The sequence below is a fragment of the Macrotis lagotis genome, chromosome 1 (genome assembly GCF_037893015.1).
Source record: "Macrotis lagotis isolate mMagLag1 chromosome 1, bilby.v1.9.chrom.fasta, whole genome shotgun sequence".
Classification (NCBI taxonomy): Eukaryota; Metazoa; Chordata; class Mammalia; order Peramelemorphia; family Peramelidae; genus Macrotis; species Macrotis lagotis.
Genome location: NC_133658.1, coordinates 73,576,408 through 73,599,780, shown reverse-complemented (window position 1 = coordinate 73,599,780; position 23,373 = coordinate 73,576,408). Strand labels below are relative to the sequence as shown.

Below are 23,373 nucleotides of genomic sequence, written 5' to 3'. Positions count from 1 at the left end.
TTTTTGAATTAATAGTTGCTTGATCATACCTTTATTAGTGGCAACAAATAGTTTCTTGGGAATTGTGGAAATGTAAATACACTGTCGCAAACTGTCATTGGTTGGGTTTGTGTTTCTTAAATATGTGCATACCATGGCCCACAAACATAAACTACTGAGAGAAAAATACCTATACACACACAATTAATATATAGCTATCTAAAGAGAGGAAAAACATACAACAAACAACCATAACAAAAACAAATCAAAATAAAACATGAGACTAGTATTTCTAACAGAGCTCCTAAGGGAAAGAAATTTGGACATAGTGATACTACTTTTACAGCAATCTTTTCAAGAGTTTTTATTGTTTTCTATATCAGTCATGCCCAAACCTTTCTTGACAAAGATACTGGAGTGATTTGCCATTCTATTCTCCAGCCCATTTAACAGAGGAAGAACTGAGATTAAACGACTTGGCAAAGATCACACATATTTGAGCTCAGTAAGGTAAGGCTTCCTAACTCCAGGCCCAGCACTCTATCAACTTTGTCACCTAGTTGTCCCTTTCAAGAGTGTACATATCTATTTTAAGAAGGATTCTTAGCTCAGAAAATATCAGAAAATGTAGTAATGATGGAGATAGGGAGTGTTTGAAGGGATCAAAAAATCTGAATAGTAGTCTGATTTTAACCAGGAGTTAGCTCTATGATCTTTGTCAATTTTATTGCCTACATTTTGTAAAATCCCTTCTAAGTTTCTTCCTTTTCTCTCATTTTAAACTCCCAGAATATGCTATCTACACTTAGTGCCTCTGCTTCCCATAGTATTACTTGCTTATAAACTCTCTGCAAACTGTCTTGCCTTCTCATCATTCAGCTGAAACAACCTTCTACAAAATTACCAATAGCCCCTTAATTGCCAAATCTAATGGGCTGTAACTAGGGCAGGGTGATTGGTTCTTTACCCACAGGTGCTGAAATTTGGAGGACACAAACATAATTCCAGCAAGCATTTCAATGTCTCACCATCTAAAGCCACAATTTAGGTGAGCTATTGTTGTAACAGATGCAAAAATTCTTGGTTGAAATGTTATTCAATACATTGCCTTACAAATATTATATGCCTTATAAATATGTGCAGTCAGTCAAATAGAACAGAAACAAATAGACATATAATTTGGAAATGGAAGGAATATAATCAACATATAAATTTAGAGCTCAAAATGACCTGTAACTCAGGTACCAGATATTCTTTCCTCTATTGATTTTCTGCTTTATTTTGATTCACCTACCTGTCTAACTGCTCCTTCATAGGATTGTTTCTTATTTATTTATTTACATACTAATTTGCTTGCTTATATGCTTACTTCATTATTTATGTATTCATTCATTCATTTATTCATTCATGCATTCATTTATCTATCTATCTGTCTATCTTTCTATCTTGTCAGATGACTTTTTTCACTAGGTCTGAGTATACTTGAGTATCTGCTGAAGGAGCTTTATCATTTTTTTTCTATACTATCTCACTGAATGACTTAATCAAATCCTGTACTTTTAGCTAGTCAAATCAGAAGGTCAATAACCATTTATTAAGTGAGTATTATGTTTCAGACATGGTACTAAGTGATGCAAATAATTATCAGATCTATTATATGGCTTTAATCTCTTCTTTTCTTCTGTTCTGCATCAGCTGTATCACCTGTATTACAAACTGAAAGTTCTATGGTCATCTCAAACTCAACATAACCAAAACAATGGATTATCTTTGTTCCATAACCTCCTCATCTTCTGAACTTCTCTTACTGTGAACACCATCCTTCTAGTCATTGGGAAGAATTTATTTCTTTTTAAAATGTATTTTGTTAAATATTCCCCAATTATATTTCAGTTGGATCCCTGAGTGCTTTCAGAATGGATCCCAACTTTAACACTCCTGCTCTCAGTAACTCACTGAGTCTATGAATTGCCAAGAAGGTGCTGTTCTAGATTAGTAAAGATAGTTTGCCTGGAAGCTCTGTAGACTCATGACATCACAAATGCCATTCCCCTCCCTATTATTACCAAAGCAACACCTCAGTATGACCTAGGAAAGAATCAAAATGGTCAACTGCTTTTTTGTCAAATAATATTTTGAAAGTTATATGCAAACCTTAAAAATACCATAAACATATTTGCTATTTGGCCATTACTTGATTACCTGACTTGAGAGTCCCTGAGGATTTTTATTATTTCTTCTGGGATCACAAGAATCTGATTTCTCCTGAAGTGGTCTACTATGGGAAAGATTTCATATCTATTTTTAGTTCCAAATTTTCAGCAGTTTTTTTTCCTCTTCCTTCCCTATGTTATATTTTTCTATACAGACTTCTATTGATTTGAGAAATATCTAGAATTCTTTATGGGACTCTCTTTACAAGCTATTCTTCTCTATACTCCTTATTAAAAATCTTACTTTAATTTTTGAATCCCCCTACCCCTTGCTAAAAAAAAATGCATTTCATTGTCATATGTACTATATTGAAAACTATCCCATTGCAGAGTAGTTGCCTACTTTCATTTCAGAGAGACAGAATATTTCAGTATATGAAGTACTGAACAGAAAAAAATCTTATAATGAGCTTATTTTGACATTAGAGATGGAAGATAAATAGCTAGCTAGCACGCTAGATGATAGATAAACAGATGATAGATAGATGGATAGATAAATGATAGACAAATGATAGTTAAGCAAATAAATGAATGTATAACAAATCAGTGAATTTTCATTTTGACTCTTTCTTTTATAGGCACATTTAAAGGGGAAATGATAACAAAGGTGGGGAGGGGAAGGACTAATGCTTAGACTGGATGAAAAAATGATTATTGATGACAGTGAGACTGCAGAGCTGCCTAATTATTACTACCATTTCTGCTTCTCTTTTCTTAGTCAAGGAGAATGATGGTTATATCAGAAAGTCTCAAACAAAAATGACTAAGGGGGATTTGATACTGAATACAAGTAAGGAGAAAGTATGGGAGCACCTAGCTGCCCTTGATGAAAAAGAAGGCAAAGGCCCATTCACTAGTAAAAGAGTTAGCTGAGAAAAAATCTCACTTTCTGCATTGTTTCAAACATTTTCACTGTTTCAATGGCAGAATATCCCCCAAACATCCCTCAATTTACAGGTAAGAATTAGACAAGACTGAATTAGATTGCTTAAACTTGGCATGCATCCCAGAAAAGTTAGCTAACTATTGTGTTAAGCCTCTGGTTTTGGTTGCATGAATAACTATATTCCAGGGAAAGTACTTTTTTTATAATATTAGAAATAGGGTCCTTCCATTCGGCCTTTAATAAAAATGGAGTTAAAAAAAAGAAATGAGAACTTTCCATGAATATATTTCTGGCTATTTGACTGTAAATAGAAGTCTGATATGAGCAGTCATTTTATTTCATCTGCTTTACTTTACTCTCTTTGTTTGGACAATAAGAAAAGAATGGAAGGGGGGAGGGGATTATAATTTCCCTCCGCCCTTTCCACCCTTTTCAAAAAATATATAGATAGATATAGATATAGATATAGATATAGATATAGATATAGATATAGATATAGATATAGATATAGATATAGATATAGATATAGATATAGATATAGATATAGATATAGATAGATGTAGATGTAGATGTAGATGTAGATGTAGATGTAGATGTAGATGTAGATGTAGATGTAGATATAGAGATAGAGATAAAAACATTCGTCCTTTCATTCCTGACATTTTAAAATATTGAACAAATGATGACATTTATGAATTTTATAATTTCTATAGATTTAATGCCCATTGTGATGCAAAGTACCTGTTATGATAGAAATGAAAATAAGCTTAGTTAAATATAGGTAATATACTAAATCTCAATATGTGATTCCCTGAGTGGCTTTCATTATGAATTGTTAGATTAGGAATAGGAATTTTAAGAAATGTGGATATTTATGTTAATATAGATTCCACCTTTAAAACTACTTCATTTTTTCTTTCAACTTAATATTACCCATTATTTCAGAGGTGGAATCTCTAGGATACAGGAATTATTTCAAAATATATAATGATTTTACTTACAATATGAAAGAAAGGTATATTTTAAATGTATTTTTTCAGGAAACTGAACTCATAGATTGGAGGAAGTTTATTGTTTTGTATTATCTCAGAGAACAAGTGTGATAGTATATAGTATATACAATAGATAGTATATGATTTATTAATGTAAACTACTTTAGGTGTTCCCCTCTCCTTTTTATTTTTTTGTGAGGATAACTTACTAACATGAATTTCTTCCAAATTTTGTTAAAAAAATGATTTGCCTATTTATATATAAGCTGAAATTTCCCAAATGTGATCAAAGTGTATTTTATTTTGGTTCAGAAAAACAAAACAAAACAAAGCAAAAAATTAGACTTCAAAAGGTGCTATATCTTTGAAAATATAAATTGATGTTTATGCTCTAATCAGACACATGATTGACAGTTATATATATATATATATATATATATATATATGAGCTTTGGAATGTGTGTAAAAATATTCATATAAAAATGAATAGAGCACTAAACTTGGCATCAGAAGGAACTGCATTCAGATCCTTCCTCATCCTCTTGTACCTTTGTAAACCTCTTCTCTAACCCAGTTTCAAATCATCTATCTCAAAAGGTTCTATGACAGTCAAATGATTACATGCAAAGAAGTTTGCATTCCTGGAAGTATTCTATAAATGTCAGCTATTATATAAATATCTGTAATTAAAAATGTTTTCAATTATTAGAGTTTATATATACATATATATGTATATATATAAAGCAATCAAGCTTCCATACACACAATACAACATAACACAATGCAACACAAACTACACACTCATACATACATCCCTGAACAGATCATTCAGGCTTGTACCTATATACATGTATTGAAGTTATAAATTTCAATTGAAAGTATTTCAGAATGCTCTAATTTAGAATGATTAAACTATCATTTTGATGTTGGAAAGGGCTCAGCATTCTTATACAAATAATTTTGCTTTCGTGATGCCCTAATATAACTCTAAAAATGAAACAGAGAGTTTCAATATTTTAAAGTGTGATTCCTATATCAACCAATGGGCCAGGAGCAAAAAGAACTTTCCCATTACACCACAGTAAAAAAGGTCTTCCTGGATTTTAAAAGAAAAGTGTGTTTGGAAAGAAGGGGTATTAAAGGAAAAACCTAAATGTTACAGACATAGCAGTTTGGACCTTGAGAATTTAACTTCTCTAAATATCAACAAAGTAATTCTGAATGACAGATGTAGACTCAAGAGATAGGTATTATTTTTTCTATGTTCTATACTTAAAGAAATATTTCTGAAACTACAATTGCTTTCTTAACCACATTTTACAAATGAGAATACTATATTGATTAAATTTTCTCTCTTGACTATGAAAAAACTCTGCCTCTACCCTCACCTCCTTATTAAGACACCACTGAAGAATCATCCTTTCTTCAAGCTTTTAGAGTCTAATGAAACAGGTTAATGGGTATTGAAGGGGCAGATGATATTGGCCATAGCATATGCTTTGCAAGAAAAAAAAAACTTGAGATCTTTCCAAAATGTACATTTTTGGGAGAGGGCACCAAGAGAAAGGTGAAAAGAGAGAATGCAGATTGTTTCAATAAATCATATATCTCCACAGTATACAGATAAAATACTGGTAATTATAATGGGTGTGTAGGTTTAGACTTTCATCCCTCAGTTCCTAAGACTAGACCAAGGCATCTTTTTTCACTCTATTTTCTCACCAGTTCATCTATGTGTATAAATGTGCTTTAATTTTTTTCTATGAAGTTTTCTGATCACTTTATACAGACTTTTCAATGCACAATGTTATTGCTATTGCTGTGGTGGTGGTAGTTGAAATTGGTTCATTTAGAAAAAAAATTTGTCTTCTTTATTGATTTGCTGGAAATGACTGTTGTTAAATGCCACCTGAATGCTAAGAGTGACTTTTCTGAAGGTATTTTTTTTCTTTTTTTTACTTCAAAGAATATACAAGCTGGGGTGACTAGGTGGCGCAGTGGATAGAGCACTGGCCCTGGAGTCAGGAGTACCTGAATTCAAATTGGACCTCAGACACTTAATAATTGCCTAGCTGGGTGGCCTTGGGCAAGCCACTTAACCTCCTTTGCCTTACAAAAAACAAAAACAAAAAACAAAAACAACAACAACAAAAAAGAATATTCACTCTAGATAGTACAGTGTAGAGAGGACTGGACCGAAGGTTAGGAATTCAAATTTACCCAGTTTCTTCATCCATAGAAATAGAGAAAACAATAGCACCAATATCTCTTGCAAAGATAAATTAAAATGATATTTTCAAAGTGTTCTGCAAACCTTAAACAGCTGTATAAATAGCCACTATCATTAATAGCTAGGGTTACTATTTTTTCAGACTTTGTATCAACTGACCACCTGGGTCTATATTATGAATGATTTATTCTTCATATGCTTCACAACTAAGCAGGGGAACCTGAAAGCCCTCTAAGGCTAATTGTTTCCTCTTTCATGCAGTCTTAAGAGAGAAGAAAGAACAAGAAGAATGAGAAGAGATCATTAGCGAGATAATAAGTCTGTGATTTTTCTTGGCTATATTCTTTTCCAGTCAGGAGAGGCAGAACTTATAAGGATACTGCCACCCAAGTGCTATAGAAAAAACTAGGGCTACAAAGAAAAGAATTGGGAGGATACTTTGTTATTCAAATAATTATTCTCAATGTATCATTACTGGATTGTAATTAAGTTACCATTGAATGATGGGATGAAGGGATGCTGGCTAGGTTGGTTTTGTTCAGCAGAGAGATAAAAGAATCTAAAATAATCATAACAAAGTTTTTCATTTGCCTTATGCTTTACTGTTTACAGTACTTTCACATTTATTAGATCACTATCCTATAAGGTACACATTAAAGGTTCAATCACCAACATTTTATATACAATGAAACATTATTAGATGTGCAAAATAGTTTCCAAGAGTAACTTGGTTGGTAAGTGGTAGAACCAGAATCAGAAGCCAGAACTGGGAATTTCTTGCTCAATCATTTCCTACATGCCTGTAGCTCCTGTCACCCAGAAAGGTTCATTTAGTTATTGCAAGAAAACATCAAATCTGGCTGTACACTAAATGTAATTTTTATTTTATTTAGCTTGAACAAGTTATTCAATAAACTCAGTAATATAAAGAATAAAATATAACTCTATAGAATGAATGTCATGCATGTATATGTATTATACTTTGTTCCAAAAGTATGTAGATGCTGTTGGGAATAGAAAATAAAATTTCACTGAAAAAAGAACATTGAAATCATCATAATAACACCTGACTAGAACATACTTTTAAATTTGGAGGGGAAAATCCCTTATAATCTGAGTTAAACTTCTATATGCATTATTAAACACATTCATTTTATATGTTAGTATATTGAAAACAATCGAGTTACTTGCCTAGGGTTGTACCTATGAAGTAGTAAAGGCTAGCTTTCACATCAGGTCTTCCTGACTCCTCATCCAATATTGTATTCAATCAGCTGTACTTTGTGGCTCTCAATTTTAAAAAAAATACAAAATAAATGCATTATTTTATTATCATGAATTTTCTCAGCTCACAATTACCAATAGTACAATTACTGAATAGAGAACAGAGAGTAGAGTCTGAAATGATCTTTTTTTAAAGAAAAAATGTTAACAAATGATTCTTATCCTTGATAAGGTTGGAATTAGCTTATCATACCATACTTTGTCCTATTGCATTTTCCAGGATTGAGGAGTTAAATCCCTTTAAAGGATTATATCAAAACTGAGACATTATAGCTACAAGACACCCAATACACTCAAAAAGGTTCACCCATTGTCTTCCTAGAAGAGATGTCCACTTTTGAAATGGTTTCCTCAAAACATCTCTCTTTAGATTGACAGCTATGTCATTCCATTTCCATTCTGAAAAGAATAGCAAGCCCCCTTTCAAAAGTAGTGTTAAATTTCCCTGGGTACTGCAGGTTCTTGTAAAAGACTAAAACTGACATGTTATTCTGGCAACAAGCAATTTTTTTTTGAATAATCAGATCCTGAGCACCTTTCTAAAGTGGCGTCAGCAGGAATGTGTTACAGCCGAATTGCTCAGTGTCAACTACTACAAAATTTATAACTCATTTGGTGAAGGTGAAATCACTTGTTTTCTTCACCTTTTGTGGGTAGAGGAAGTAACAATTTCAAAGAACTATGGAATCACAAATATCAAATTTGAAAGAAACCTCAGAGGTCATATAGCCTAAGTTGTCTTTCAATTGAAATCTATTCTATACCATTTAAAACATGATTATACAATTTCTGGTTGATGACTTCCAATGAAGGAAAACTTTCCACATATCAAAGATGGCAATCCTAATTGTTATGAAAGGCTTTTCCTCCTTATCTTTCCTTCATATGAAGGACTGTCCTTCAAAAATTGAAAGACAGTTATAAAGTTTATATGAGGTTAACTCTTCTTCTGACTAAATATCTTGATTACACTACATTATCTTTATATATTGTGGCTTACTTTCTTCTAGTCATCTTGGTCACCTTATTCTGGATCAACTCAGACTTCTTTCCTAAATTGTTATGAAATGAACAAAAGTATGCAGATATAACCTGACCAGAGTTAGATCATGCATTTTTAGCTAAAATAACTTAAATTATTTCTCTCTTTTATCTAAGCTGCCATCCATTGCTCTCATACTAACATGGAATCATCTGGCTGACTTTTTAAATATATAAGTCTTGGGGGCAGCTAGGTGGTACAGTGGATAAAGCACCAGCCCTGGAGTCAGGAGTACCTAGGTTCAAATTCAGTCTTAGACACTTAATAATTACCTAGCTTTGTGGCCTTGGGCAAGTCACTTAACCCCATTTGCCTTGCAAAAACCTAAATAAATAAATAACTCTTGATTCATGCAACTCTCCTTATGTTTGGACTCTCCTCTGGACATCCTAATTCCAAAAAGAATTTGAGTTATTTCTGTACATATCATGCCCCCAATCAGAACACAAAATTATCTTTTTATAACTTTAACACAGTGCTTTGTCAGAATAGATAATTGTTGAATTGAAATGAACTTAACCAGACCCTAATTAGCTGAACTATGCATATTTGATTTAATTGTCCATTAATTTCCCTTGAGATCAAGTCAAAAACTGTTTTGTTAGTTTCTTTTTTTAAATTTTTTTTTTATTTCTTGCATCTTTAGGACTTAGAGTAGTGCCTGGCAATTGATTAATGCATATTGATTGATTAGAATTAAAATTCTGGTTCTAGTCAAGTAAGAGTTAATGCTCAGGTCATTAATCACAGAAGGAGTCAAATATTTTTCACTAGGCAAGTAAAAGCTTTTGCTGGATTGTGGAGGTAACAGAAACAACTTGTGTCAAAATAGGAGGTGGAAGGTCAAACAGAAAAAATCAGATGGAGTCACCATACCAGCAAAGACAAATGCAGAAGAAATCAGAGTTTAGGAAAGGTCAAATATATAATAAGCACAAGACAGAAAAAAAGCTCAGAAGAAGAATAAAATGTTAGAAGAGGAGACTTTGGGGCAGGGAAAGTGAGCATGCTCCAAAAAAGACTGAAAAAGCTAAGTCAAGTTGGGAACCAAGGTGTCATTGAATGACATTTCACAGTCCCTTGTGTGCCATAACACATGGTCCTATAGTGTGTAGGATTTGTTTAAAAATCTTTTATGCCTATTGTTCTCTATTCAATAAAGTCACTTTTGATTATTGCAGTTTTTTGGGGGGGTTCTTCTTTTATAATTTTATTTATTTATTTTCATCCATATGCACAAGTATTTTTTCAGTTACAAAATTTCCTTCCACCCTCCCGTCTCACCCCCCTCCCCAGAGTGGCAAACTTTTGGGTTAGCATTATACATATATGTGAGGAATGAAGGGTGTGTTGGTCTTCACAAGGTGTGGAGGGGGGACCATTTGAAATCCGTTACAAAGGAGGAATGGCCCCAGCCAATAATAAAGCTGGGAGAGTTTTCCTAATCCCATTCCAAAACTGACAAACCCAAGATGAGAAGAAACTAGTCCTTAACTGGTCAAGAGTAACCTAGAGTCTTGACCTTCTCCTTGGCACATGCTCTAGGATATCCATGTGTTCTTGCTCATTACTATAACGAGCAGGGTGGGGAAATGTATAGGAACTAATGTATCAATTAAATTTGTGACCCAAGCCTATGGTTGGCATGAAAGGGCAGAAACAAAGTCTTTCAAACTGCATAAAAGAGCTTGTATTTTGGAGTTTCCCCACCGCTCTCTCCCACTATGAGATAGATGTGCCATTTTGTTAAGATATCTTAATAAAAAACAATTTAATCATTCTGGACTAAATATTTTGGAGCCATCTATAACATATGTATTTTGAGAAACATGATTACAGATTATTTTCAGTATGAGGAATTAGAATTAAGGGAAAGAGGTACATAAGAGATAATTCTTATAAAGTTTTCATTGGATTCTGAAGGGTTATTTCTTGTGTGTGTGTGTGTGTGTGTGTGTGTGTGTGTGTGTGTGTGTATGTGTATAGGTTGATTATTAGTTACAATTTTTTTAAACTTACTTTCATGTTCTTATGGTCACTTACTTAAAAGTTCACTGGAATATTTGACTGTGGACAAAACTATTCAATTCAACAAACATTGAAGTGGCTACTCCATTGCAAGCATTGTGTTGAGAACTTGGGATACAAAGACAAAAATGAATTGATCCTGGCTTTCAAATATCATTCTACTGAGAGGATACAATAGGTATTTTTAAAAGGAAGTATAAAATAATATGGAAAAATTCCAAGATATTGAATGCCAGTAATTTGAGGGGAAGGAAGGACTGGATCAGGAAAAGCTAATGTAGGAGATGACTCCTGACATTGGACCAGCTAGGTGGGGTTGGAGGATAAAGTTCCAGTTGAACTCAAAGAAGACCTGAGTCCAAATATGGTCTCAGATATTTATTTTCTATTTTTGTGATCCCTGGACCAATCTTTATGCTCTGTTTGTCCCATTTTCTCACCTATAAAATAAATTGGAGAAGGATATAGTAAATTATTCTAGAATGTTTGCCAAGAAAACCCTAAGAGATCACAAAGAATCAGACATGACTGAAAAAGTATTAAATAGCACCAAGAATAGCATCTGATGTGTTCTTTTAAAAAAAAATCTAGAGGTTCTATGAGAGAAACATGAGGACAGAGACATTTTCAGATGTGAAGATTATTTGTGCAAAAGCACAAAGTTCAGAAATAGAGTTCCCTGTATGGGGAAAAGTAAGGCAGATAGTCCTTGAGAACTGCCTTCCTTCCTTTTATTCTTTCTCTCTTTCTTTTTGTCCCGGGGGGGCAAGAGAGAGAGAGAGAGAGAGAGAGAGAGAGAGAGAGAGAGAGAGAGAGAGAGAGAGAGAGAGAGAGAATGAATAGAGAGAGCATTTTCTTAGATCTAAAATTTTAAATAGTATCAGAAACTATGCAAAGACCATGGGAAATAAATATAAATATAAACAGCCTAATTATCCCTGCCTTCAAGAAACTTATATACTACTAATAATAAGATAGCCTTTAAAAGGAGCTTAAAAAATAGAGTGGTTTAGAGAATTGAAGCTTATGGTCAAGAAGTAAAGTGAAGAATACAAAGTCAGCTACTGGCAGATTAAGAATCACCCTTTATGTGGTCTACTATGATATTTTAAAGGTGATTCAAAGAGCAATAGTAGTTCCTGGAAATATAAAGTGGAACATAATATAGTTCCTACTTTCATGGAACTTGAAGCCTCATGTGTTGATAGGGTATCTTATATATATTTGAGCTCTATTCCAGAGAAGTGTTCATAACAAATATACTCTCTACTTTCTAATTCTTAGGGAACTAGAAGAATGAGAGTTTGAGATCTATACAGAGATAGTCAAGGTACTATTCAAAAAGAACATTACAAATAAGGCAACACACTTACAATACAATAAAAGGGAGGAGTTTCAAACATCTTGATAATGATTATAATGACCCAGGGATGCCACAAAAGATAAAGGGAATTTAGATGAATGATGAATGAGGCAAGATGATTGAGGGTGATTGAGAACAAAAATCAAGTATCTCAAGATTATGTGTTTTTTGTAGCCTTGACAATAATATGAGAATCTTTGGGGTGATCAGGGAGGACTAGCACCTCTTGAATATTTTTCTGGGACTTTTTCAGTGCTGTTCCTTCACAGTTGGTATCCACCTCTCATCTTCCTCTCACCTGTAGCTTCAAAAAGCATGTATACTTGCCACATCATGGTAAAAACTACCTTAGCACACAGGCTTAATCAAATTTAGGGTAGTCCACAGGTCCCAAATCCATTGCTGAGTTAAAGGTTATCTACCCCAAGCATATAAAGACATCCCCAAGTGAATGAGAACAATTTGTTCAAACATTCATAAAACAGGACATGTGAAACACTTAGATCTTGGTCAGACATGAAAGACTTCAATGACACTGGAAGACAGAGTGAGGCTGACAACTTCATGCAACTCTGCCTTAATTAAATCCAATTCACACACAAGATACACAAGTCAAGAACATATCCATGTTGGAACTGATCCCTTCAAAAATAAAGGAAAAACAAACAACAATGAGGACCCATTTGAGTGGGATAAAGTTTGAGATTTCTTCAGTAAAATATTCTAGATTGAATTTGGTTAATTGTGACCCTCCTCCCTTGACAAAGCAAACTTCTGGGATATTGTTGAAGACTCAAATGTCCTCACCCTATCTGTTGATGTCTGGAGAATCTTTCAATTCCTAGGCCAAAAGAGATAATCTGGTTTTGGTTTGAATTTAATGTTCTTTTCCTTAGATTAGTTTGCTGGTCTATATTGTAAAACCCCACTCCTCATTAATGAGGGTGGGTCAGTGGGGGGGGGCAGGAATCCAGTTAGCATAAATGTGATTCTTGGGCCTTTTTCTTTTGCCTCAATCTCTATAATTGATTGTGGCCCTTTCCTTGAGAAATGAATAAAGCCTTCTTTTCATACCTGGAGAGATCTCCAAAGTTTATTTAAGTGGCATTTGTTACACACACACACACACATACACACACACACACACACACACAGAATAATCATAGGGAGGAGATAGCTGATGGAAAGTCATTTATGTCTTATTTCACAACTGGCAGATAGTTGCCTTAAAGTTCAGCAAGTTTAATATTCTTATTTTACAGGTTGTAAACTTGACTCTTATTAAAAGCCAATAACTTACCTGAGGTCAAATAATTTGTACATTGATCAAAGGATATGAATAGATGTCTAGGGCCAGACCCTAGCAGTGATTTACACATATTTTTGATGACCTTTGTCATCACAGATATGCATGTATTCCTTGCTCATTAAATGGATTTATTGGCTCACCAGTGAATCTTGACCTAAGACATCTGCAGCTCTAGAGGTGTTTTGGAAGCTTTCTGATAAGGAAAATTACAGACTTTGAAGGATAAATATCATAAATTTAACCAAGTAAACTATGCAGTGGGTTTCCTCTGACTTGTCATGTCTGAGATAAGTTTTGTTATAACAGTCTGAGTATTCAAGAACAAAGTTAAGAGAGTTTGTTTCACGACCCTAAGTGTTGGTACTTTATTGGCATCTAAGTATTTGCTGGACATCTCTTTTCAACATAACTCTCAACTCAATGCCCAGATTCACACCAGAGCTATTGTGGATGATAGAGTTTTCAAATGAAAAAATTAAAGCTATATATAATCATATGAAAAAATGATCCAAATCTTTAGTGATTTGAGAAATGCAAAATTAAACTATGAGGTGTCACCCTGATGCAAGGAAGATGAAGAGAATTGTGAATGTAGAAATTGGGTCGAGATATAAATTGACTCTTGAAATGTAAATTGACTAAAGTATTGTAATTGTAACAGAAACAATTTGTAATTTCATATTGCAATCTCAAATTACCATTACAATTGATTCACTGTTTAATATAAAATTTATGTCCTGTTCTCCTTAGGGTCCAGGGAAATAGGGAGTTCACTTTTTGCCCTCTGGATGAGAGGCAAGACATAAAACCCTGAGCTTGACTCCAGCTCAGGGCCACAGTCTTCTCTACCAACATATGACCCAGCCAATGCTTGGCTGTTCTTTTATCTCTTTCTCTCTCTCTCTCCCTAGACCTTCCTATGTCTTGTAATCTTTTTAATAAATTTTTGTTTTATTTCCATCCTTGCTTTCCTGAGTCTGAATAATGAATCCTCATAGGCAACCCTACACATATCAGAATGGCTAAGATGACAAAAAGGGAAAATGATCAATGTTGGAGAGGTTGTGGAAGGAGTGGGACATCAATACATTACTGGTGTTTTTGTGAATTTGTCCAACCATTCTGGAGAGTAATATGGAACTATGCCTGAAGAGTAATAAGAATGTTTATACCCTTTGTCCCACCAATTCAAATTCTAGGTCTATATGCAGAAGAAATCATAAGAAATGGGGAAAGTCCGACATGTTTCAAAATATTCCTAGGAACTCTTTTTATAGTGGAAAGGTCTTGGAAATTGAGGAGATGTCCATCAATTGGGGAATGGTTAAACAAGTTATGTTATATGAATATTATGAAATATTATTCAGCATAAATGTTTGGATTTTAAAGAAGCAGGGAATGAATTTTAGCATCAGAATGAAGGGAAAAGAACCAAGACAACAATGTACACATTAACAACAACATTGTGTATTGATCAATCCTGATTAATGCAGCTGCTCTCAGCAGTCCAGAGAGTGAGGACAGCCCTGTTAGACTAGCTATGGACAATGCTATTCCCATATGGAGGAAGAAAAACAAAACAAAATAAGAATCCTTCAGAATTCTATGAACCCTACATACCCTTATTTTTTTAGTTTTTGCAAGGCAATGGGGTTAAGTGGCTTGCCCAAGGTCACACATCTACGAAATTATTAAGTGTCTGAGGCCAGATTTGAACTAAGGTACTTCTGACTCCAGGGCCAGTGCTCTATCCACTGCACCACCTAGCCACCCCCCTACATTCACTTTTTAAAAATATCTCATGTATTTCTTTCCCTTAATCCAAATTTCTCATACTGAAAATGATTATTCTATAAGCATGTTTAACACAAATGTCTATATATAATATTAACCTGACTGTTCACTGCAAAGGGGAGAGGGGTGGGAAGGGAGGGTGAAAGGAAATTTTGTAACTTCAAAATACACAGAGACATATGGATGAATGTTGAAAAACTTTCATAACATGTACTTGGGAAAATAAAATATCAATAAAAAAAAAAGTGGTAAGTACTAGAGCTGGGTTTTGAACATAGACTCTGACACAAAATTCAGTTCTCTCTCCTTTGGTACAACAATGTCATCTAAAACCCAAATTTATCTTTCCAGGGCCTAAAGCACATCACTTGGAGAAAATTTCATTATAGTTTCCAAAAATGAAATTCTACATTTGAGCTTTTGCCTTGATTAATGAAGCAAAAATAAGGACAAAGAGAATTTAAATGAATTTATTACAAATACATCAATATAGCAACAAGCTGATATTTTGATTACTGGAGATAAGAAATGTTTTCAAGGCAGGATCAAATTTTATGGGCCAACATCAGCAAAGGGGTTGGGTTGGGCCCTTGAATCTTAAGCTTCTCCTCAAGGTAACTGATAATGCAAAAAGTTGAGGTCTGGGTGTGGCCTTCCCACATAAAGCTTCCCTCAATACAGAGCGACAAGCAGATGTGGAAACAATAGGTCATTGAATCAAAATAAATTTCAGTACAATACAATTTACTGGATGAATGCCCCAGCATATTCAACAGTTTCAAATCCAGTGTTCTTTCCACTTTATCCCTTTTAAAGAGAAACACATAGTTAATCTGTGCCCTCCCCAATCCCCAAATTTATCAGCTCTCCTTTCTAGGTTGGTTCTCCTTCCTAATTCCAAGAAAAAATTGAAGTGAAACACCACCTCTTTTCCCCCCAATATCATTACCTCAATTGAGTTTGCAGTTCATGCACACTGAGGTAAATATCTCCTTAGTACTTTCCTTTTTTGGAGAAATAAATATAATTTCCAAAATCCTACAGTAGTTTCTGATATGTCAGAGGTAAATTGCTTGTGATACAGTCTGCTGATTATCTGAATTGTAGGGGTATCAGAGTAAGTTATCACCTGACATCATTGCCACTTGGAATTTTGATTTTATCTTCAGCATTTTCCTTCTATAGAAATAGTTTTCTCTACACTCTGTCATCAGAGTCTACAGCAAATGTATGACTGAGTTTGTTTTGCAGACTTCAAATTTTATTTTGAAATAAAGATTTATTCCCCCATAGAATTCTGACAGTTTTGCTCATATGGGAATTGATAGTTAAAGATATTGTGGAAATTTAAAGATGTCTATCTATTAACAAAGCTATGGTCTGAAAATTCATTTGTCATTCAAAACCCACTGGGTCACACCAAGCAAAATGAAATGCAGACATTCCATAACAACTAAAGGTTACATTTAGAAACATTTATTTGTTTTCCCCACCACACACATAGATAAATGTCTTACACATATGCTAAATAAATGCAATGTAAATTTATAACTACTCTCCAATTTTTGTAGTGAAAAGTACTTGAGAAATAAATATTAAAATGCTTATTTTGATGGCCAGCAACTCTTCATCTATACTTATTAAGCCTTCAGGAGACCAGCTCTGAAGGGAAGTGCTACCATAGTAACCCTCTGAGGGAGAAATTATCCTTTGGTCTACAAGGACTTACAGCTGCAGGAACAATGTCATTGAATTACATCTTCCTTTCCCTGCTTTAGCAGCAAAACATATGACGAAAGGGAGAAATTATGAGTAAATATGGTCCTCTCTCAAAGAGACCTGAATCCCTTCTTGGAAGTAAAAGATCTCATAAAGCAGGAAAAAACATCTATACAAAAATCACAACTAACTCCTCTTTCTTGTTAATAATTTGTGGTTCCTGTAATAGTAACTCATTACCTCAAAAATTCTATAAATTTCCCTGCCCAGTCCAAACTGTGGGACACATGGGACTAGCAAAACCCCTGAAAGGTCCTACCAGAACCTCTCTCACAGCTTTCAACTCAAGATACAAAGGATTCAGGGAATTTTCAACAGAGAGAATAATCAGTCTCTGATAAATTTTATAAATACAAAACTGGTCTAAAACTCAGGTCTTAGAAAATTGTCAATGTATTTTTTTTTTTAATTTTAGTTTCTGGAAATGTGTAGTATGACTAAGGAAATGGTTCCCATATGCACAAGAAACTTAGATTATGTCCTACCTATAAGACATGCATATATATGTATTCAAATATAAAAGGGGTCCCTCATCTTATAGGTAATGCTAGGTGTAATAATTCTGATACTACTCCATTAAGCACACATACATGTGAATCTGAATGTAACAGACATATGTGATATATATATATATATAAATATGTCTATATCTTATGTGTTTATTTATATAAATGCATATATTATAATTCTATACTAACTAGTTATATGTATTTATGTATTGTATATATGTACATATAATATATGTATTTAAAATAATTAGTATTTATATTTCACCTTGAAGTTTTCCAAGTGATTCACTAAGATTTACTTATATTCTTAGAAGAATTCTGAAAAATATGTGCTATCATTATCCACATTTTGCAGAGGAGAAAACTGAGGCAGATAGAAGTATAGATTTGCTCAAGAATTATACATCTCAGACACTTTTGAGTACATATGCATAATCAGGTCTTCCTGATTCCAAGTCTATTTTTTTTAATCCACTGTGCCACTCAGCTGCCTCAAATCTAACTTTGTATGTATAAGAATATCTGTGTTCTTATGTATGTGTCCATGTAAAGAGAGTCAGAAAGAGCCAGGGTCGCAGAGATAGAGAGACAGATACAGGGTAAAGAGGTGGAAGAAACTGCATGGTTTATCTTACTATTCTAAAGGATGAATTTGTTTTACTCTGCTATTTTCCCAGTAGGAAATCAAGGGCATCTTTCTGCCTATTTCATCTCAGCTCTTTGTAGGATAACAATAGTTCCTATCTTTTCAACAAGCTAAGCCACATCAGAATTGAAAGGGTTAGTGGCAAGTTTTTCTTTCTTCCTTCTGAAATTGAGCTAAAAAAAAAGAGATTTGGAATGTTCTGTTCCTGTGGTTATGTTGAGAATTGGGAACTTCAAGTTAAACCTTTTTTGCTAAGTAGATGGAAGGAGTAAAGGCAATGATCCCTATCAGTACAATGTAATTCACCTGCTAGTCAACTCCATTAATATCTAGATTTCCCACCACATCCCCATCCCATCCCTTAGATACTACCTTCAATGTATATAAGAGCAATTTGTCATTTGCAAAGAGGATTGGGAATGACTCCTACCATGACTGCAGTTACTCCACAGGGTTTGGCAAGATAGCTGCTCTTTGTGTGGCATCTTTCCTGACTTCTTTCTTCCCATGAACCCCTTAAAGCTTGGAATTCCATCAGTTTCCTAAAACCTGGCAATGGTTAACATCACTCAACTAGAACAGATCACATTCTTCCTCAATTTATTCTTCACTGTCTACAGGTTTGATGAAAGAGAGGCAACACCAGAAAGCAAAGCAAGTGTTACATTTGGAGGTCACATTTCAACTCCCAAGTGGATTTGTCAAGCCTTGGAGCTGTTTCTACTTAGTGACATTAAGATATTTTCACAGACTCAATTTAAGAGATAATTGTAAAGTGCTACTAGGTAAAAGAGTCAGAGTGGCTGAGTGAAGAAAAGAGTTATCTTTGAAGTCAGAAAGACTTAGGTCAAAGTCCTGTTTCTTATACATAATGGCTAAATGAGACTTGACAGATGACTACCTTTTTCAGGGCTTCAGGTAACAGTCTAAGGTGATAAACTGCAAGAACAGGTGATCGGAGCAACTTGGGCTGAGAAATTTTGTCACATGAAGTTTCCCATGTTAATAAAATTACATATCTAGTTCCTTCCCTCAAAAATAAGTCTATCAGCAATTTGGACACAGGGAAAAAAAAAACAAAGAAATCCTCCATCAGTCTGCTAGGGAAAAGAGATATGTTTACTTCAGAAAATTCAGTGTAAGACAATGGAGCATATGGGAGGGAAAGGAAATGTCAGGTTTGAGCATATGCTTTTAGCTACAGATAAAAAGGGAAAAATTCATATAAGTGGTAAAACTTTGCTAAATTATTTTATTTTCATGCATATATGAGTGTGGACATAAACCTGGCCTGGCTGTCAAGTTGCCTTGGGTTTACTATGACTTATAAGAGGAATATAATTATCAACAGTTAATTGGCATAGTGGATATGGTTCCTGTCTTGCAGTCAGGAGGACCTGAGTTCAAATCCAGATTCATTTGCTTACAAGATGTGTGACCCTAGGCAGTTAAATATGTATGCCACAGTTTCTCATTTGGAAAAGGAAATGGCATACCACTCCAAAATCTTAGCCTAGAAAATTCCAATTGGACATCAATGAAATGAATCAACAAGTTAACTTGGAGAAGTCTAAGATTATAGATTGTAGAAACTGCCAGTTTCTTTCTATCAACAGAAGAGTTTCTATAACAGAGATTTCCTACCAATAAAATGACTAACAAATGCCTGAAAAGGTTATGATTTTAATTGTCATGTAATCCTTTAGGGGGAGTGGCTGTATTTCTTCATAGATAAAATGAAGGAATTGCATGAAATGGTCTCTATTTTGTTTTCAGCTATAAGACTGAGCAGCAGGCAGTATTGATCATATCAATAAATAGGTGCATTGCAACAATGTGGCATTGTAGAATTTTTTCAACTTATGACTATATTCTTTTAATTAGTCATTCTGAAAGAGATGCAGTTAAAGTTGAGAACAAAAACTATGAAAAAAAGTAATGAAATCATTTTATCAATTCTAAAACAATTTAAAACAGATATTTTTAGCTCATTTGCCAAAAATGTTTTGGGTATGGGGAAAGAGTTTAAAGAAGTAAAATAACAAAAAAGAAGTATGGTCCTTTCTATGGGAGATTGGAAAGAATTTTGTCTAAATGGATAAAATACATTTTTTCATAAAGAAAATGAATATTTTTTCTCCATCATTTCAGCAGGAAAATTGAAATAGTAAATTAGAAGAAAAAGTATATACAAATATTAAGGAGGCATTTTACTTGGAAAATGTTAATGAAAATACAAAATATGGAATAGAGACTGACAGTAGCAGCTTCCAAAAGTAGGCAGATAACTATTAAGGTGACAAACCATTGAAAACACTGGCATAATAATACCTATTGAAGAGCCCAGGTGATTCTCAATGAAAGCTTCTGAAAGATACTCACAATGTGAAAAGATTCTCAAGTATTGTCAGAGTCCAAAATTGTTTTGTTAATATATTATTCAGTCTATTGACTTCACAGTCTTGTGCTCAGAGAAATAGAGAGTCTAGATGCCCAAATATTAGCAGAAAAAATCTAGAGGATATAGATATAGATGTAGATATAGATATAGATATAGAATTATATTTATAATATGTGCATCATTATTATAAATATAACCATAACTATATGCTGTCACATGAATATAAGGATGTATATGTCCCTATGTTTTAAATATGTGAATCGGTATCAACACATTATGGTACATATAATGCGGGGCAAGGGAGAAGATGCAGCTTGTGTTGATGCTGTTGACACCATCCAGATTTTCCATCTCAGAGCAAAATTCCAATGGTCTTAAAGACACCTTTTGAATTTAGAAGTTGGATGATCCAAAAAAAAATTACCAAAGTTCCAGGAAGAAAAACCTTACTTTTTCTCATGCACAAATCAGTCCTCCAAAATGTCAAGCCTCAAACTGCATTCAGTAAAGAAATCATGTAAAATAGATCAGAGCAGAAAGAACACTAGAATTGACATTAAAATTTCTGCTTCTTTTAATCAACAAATATTGTTCAAGTCATATCTTCTCTATAAGCATCAGATTCTCTTTCTTTAAAATGGAAGTAATCACCAGATATTAGAATCAACTTTGGATTGCATGGAATCAGTGCTTCTATTCTGTTTTTTCCACTTCAGTTATGAATGATTGTAGACATAATTAATGAATGTTTATCAAGTTAAATTAAACTTTGGGCATCATTTTCTTTATCTATAATATCAGAATGTTATATTAGTTGTTCTCTAAGGTATTTGAAGTTCAAGAACCATATGACCTTTTAAACAAAAATTATACTATCTGCTTTAGCAAGTCATTAGAAAAAATGGAATATGATAATCAAAAAGCCTTATATAAGTTTTCCAACTAAGTTCTTTTTTCATTTGAAAATATTGGATTTAATAGAAAATATCAAATTATAAACAAATCCATTTATCCATCAGTTTAAAACAGAATTTTTCTAATCTCATATTAGCTAAAATTGAAATACAAGTAGAAAATATAGTATTCAAAAAGTTCTGTCAGAGGCACCTGAATCACTCACAAAATTTTTTTTCCCCCAGAAAAGGAGCCAGTAGTAATTTGTCATAGGCACATAAGAGTGAGTGGAATGAGCAACAGCGAAGAGAGAAATAACACTGGGGTATATGACTAGTCACACCTAATGGAGAAAGATCCTAGGGAGCAGAGGACAGTCTACCTGGTCTATTATCATATCTCCCACAGTGCCTTATACATTGTCTATAGTGATTGAATATTACATGACCACAAAGTGAAAGGTTTAGCCTTGTACTCACAAATCTTAAGAGTGAAACATTCTTGTTCTACTAAACCCAACCCTAAGAAGTAAAGGGTATTCTGGGAAAGAGACAGAAGCAAGACTACCCATCCTACCTATACTTGTAATCCTGTTGAGGTCCAAAATGCCCACTTTCTCCAGGTCTACTCTTTCATATGTTACCATTCTTTTTCACTCTCTCTCCCTGTGCCTTGGGGGTACTTGTATTAGATATTTTCCCTTAAGGAAAACATACTTCAGAGAAAATCAAATTACAGTATAAAACACACATTTCTGTAAGCTTCAACCCTTACAGCTGAATACAGAATACTCATGTACATTCATTTTCATCAAAGGCAGATAAAACATTGGAGTGGACTGATCAATGAAATAAATTTTTTTTCCCTAAAGACCTGTTCCCTCAAAGTCTATAAGTCTTTGGGGGATTAGACATCTGGTTCCAAGGGCAAGTTAGTCACTGTATGGTTTCTTTGAAGATTGACTTTTCTCAGTTTCTGTACAGTGGTTCCACTAGTTTGTTATGAACAAGCATCAACCCTTTGAAATACTTAACAGTTTTCACTTTAAGCTCCAGTGTAGCATCTTCATCACACATAAATACTGCATGGGGATGCTGCTGGAAGGCAGATACAGTCCACATTTGACTAATCCCCTCCTCAATGACCTTGTGCAGAGCAAATGCCTTGTGGGCTCCCGTAATTAGGAGTACAACCTCTTTGGCATCCATGATTGTACCCACACCCACAGTCAGAGCCATCGTAGGGACTTTTGAGAGATCTCCACTGAAGAAGCGGAAATTGGCTAGGATGGTATCCATGGCCAGAGCCTTCACTCAAGCTCTAGAAACCAGACTCGAGCCAGGTTCGTTGAATGCGATGTTCCCATCAGGACCAATACCTCCAAGGAAAAAGCTCAATCCCTCCAGCTTCCTCGATTTTCTTTTCAAAAGCATCACATTCTGCCTGCAGATCAGCTGCATTTCCATCGAGGATATGGGTGTTTGTAGGGCAAATGTCAATGTGCTTGAAGAAATTGTTCCAAATGAAAGAATGTTAGCTCTCAGGATGATCACGTAGGAGGCCCACATACTCATCCATGTTAAATGTCTTCACATACTCGAAGGAGAGGTCCCCATTCTTATAATACTGGATTAGCTTCTTGTAGCACTCAAGAGGAGTACTCCCTGTGGGAAGTCCCAAAATAAAATACTTGTTGGGTCCTGGACCAAACTGAATAACTCGATTTCTAATATATTTGGCAGCCCATTCACTAGCCTGAAGGTAATCTTCTAGAATGATGCACTTCATTCTGCCCTCTGGTCCAGGTCACCGGCTCCTGCGTTGCCCGGGCCTGCGCGGGCCACTCCTCCACTCTGGCTGAAGTCATATGACCGGCGCCTCACGTTCTCCAAGTTCTTACAAAGGAAAACCCTTGGAGTTAAAAAGTATGTGTTGACATTCTATTATTTTCATAATGTTCAATTTTAAGGAAATCACAATTTCTATTTGTCCATTTATCAATCAAATAGTCGTTTAGGCAGCTA

The 23,373-nt window shown here is 34.3% G+C and overlaps 1 pseudogene; it reads right to left on the bottom strand.

The window, feature by feature from the left end:
* Nucleotides 1-22,280: 22,280 nt before the first annotated feature.
* LOC141513558 (glucosamine-6-phosphate deaminase 1 pseudogene) lies at nucleotides 22,281-23,137 on the bottom strand (annotated as a pseudogene).
* Between the last annotated feature and the right edge of the window lie 236 nt (nucleotides 23,138-23,373).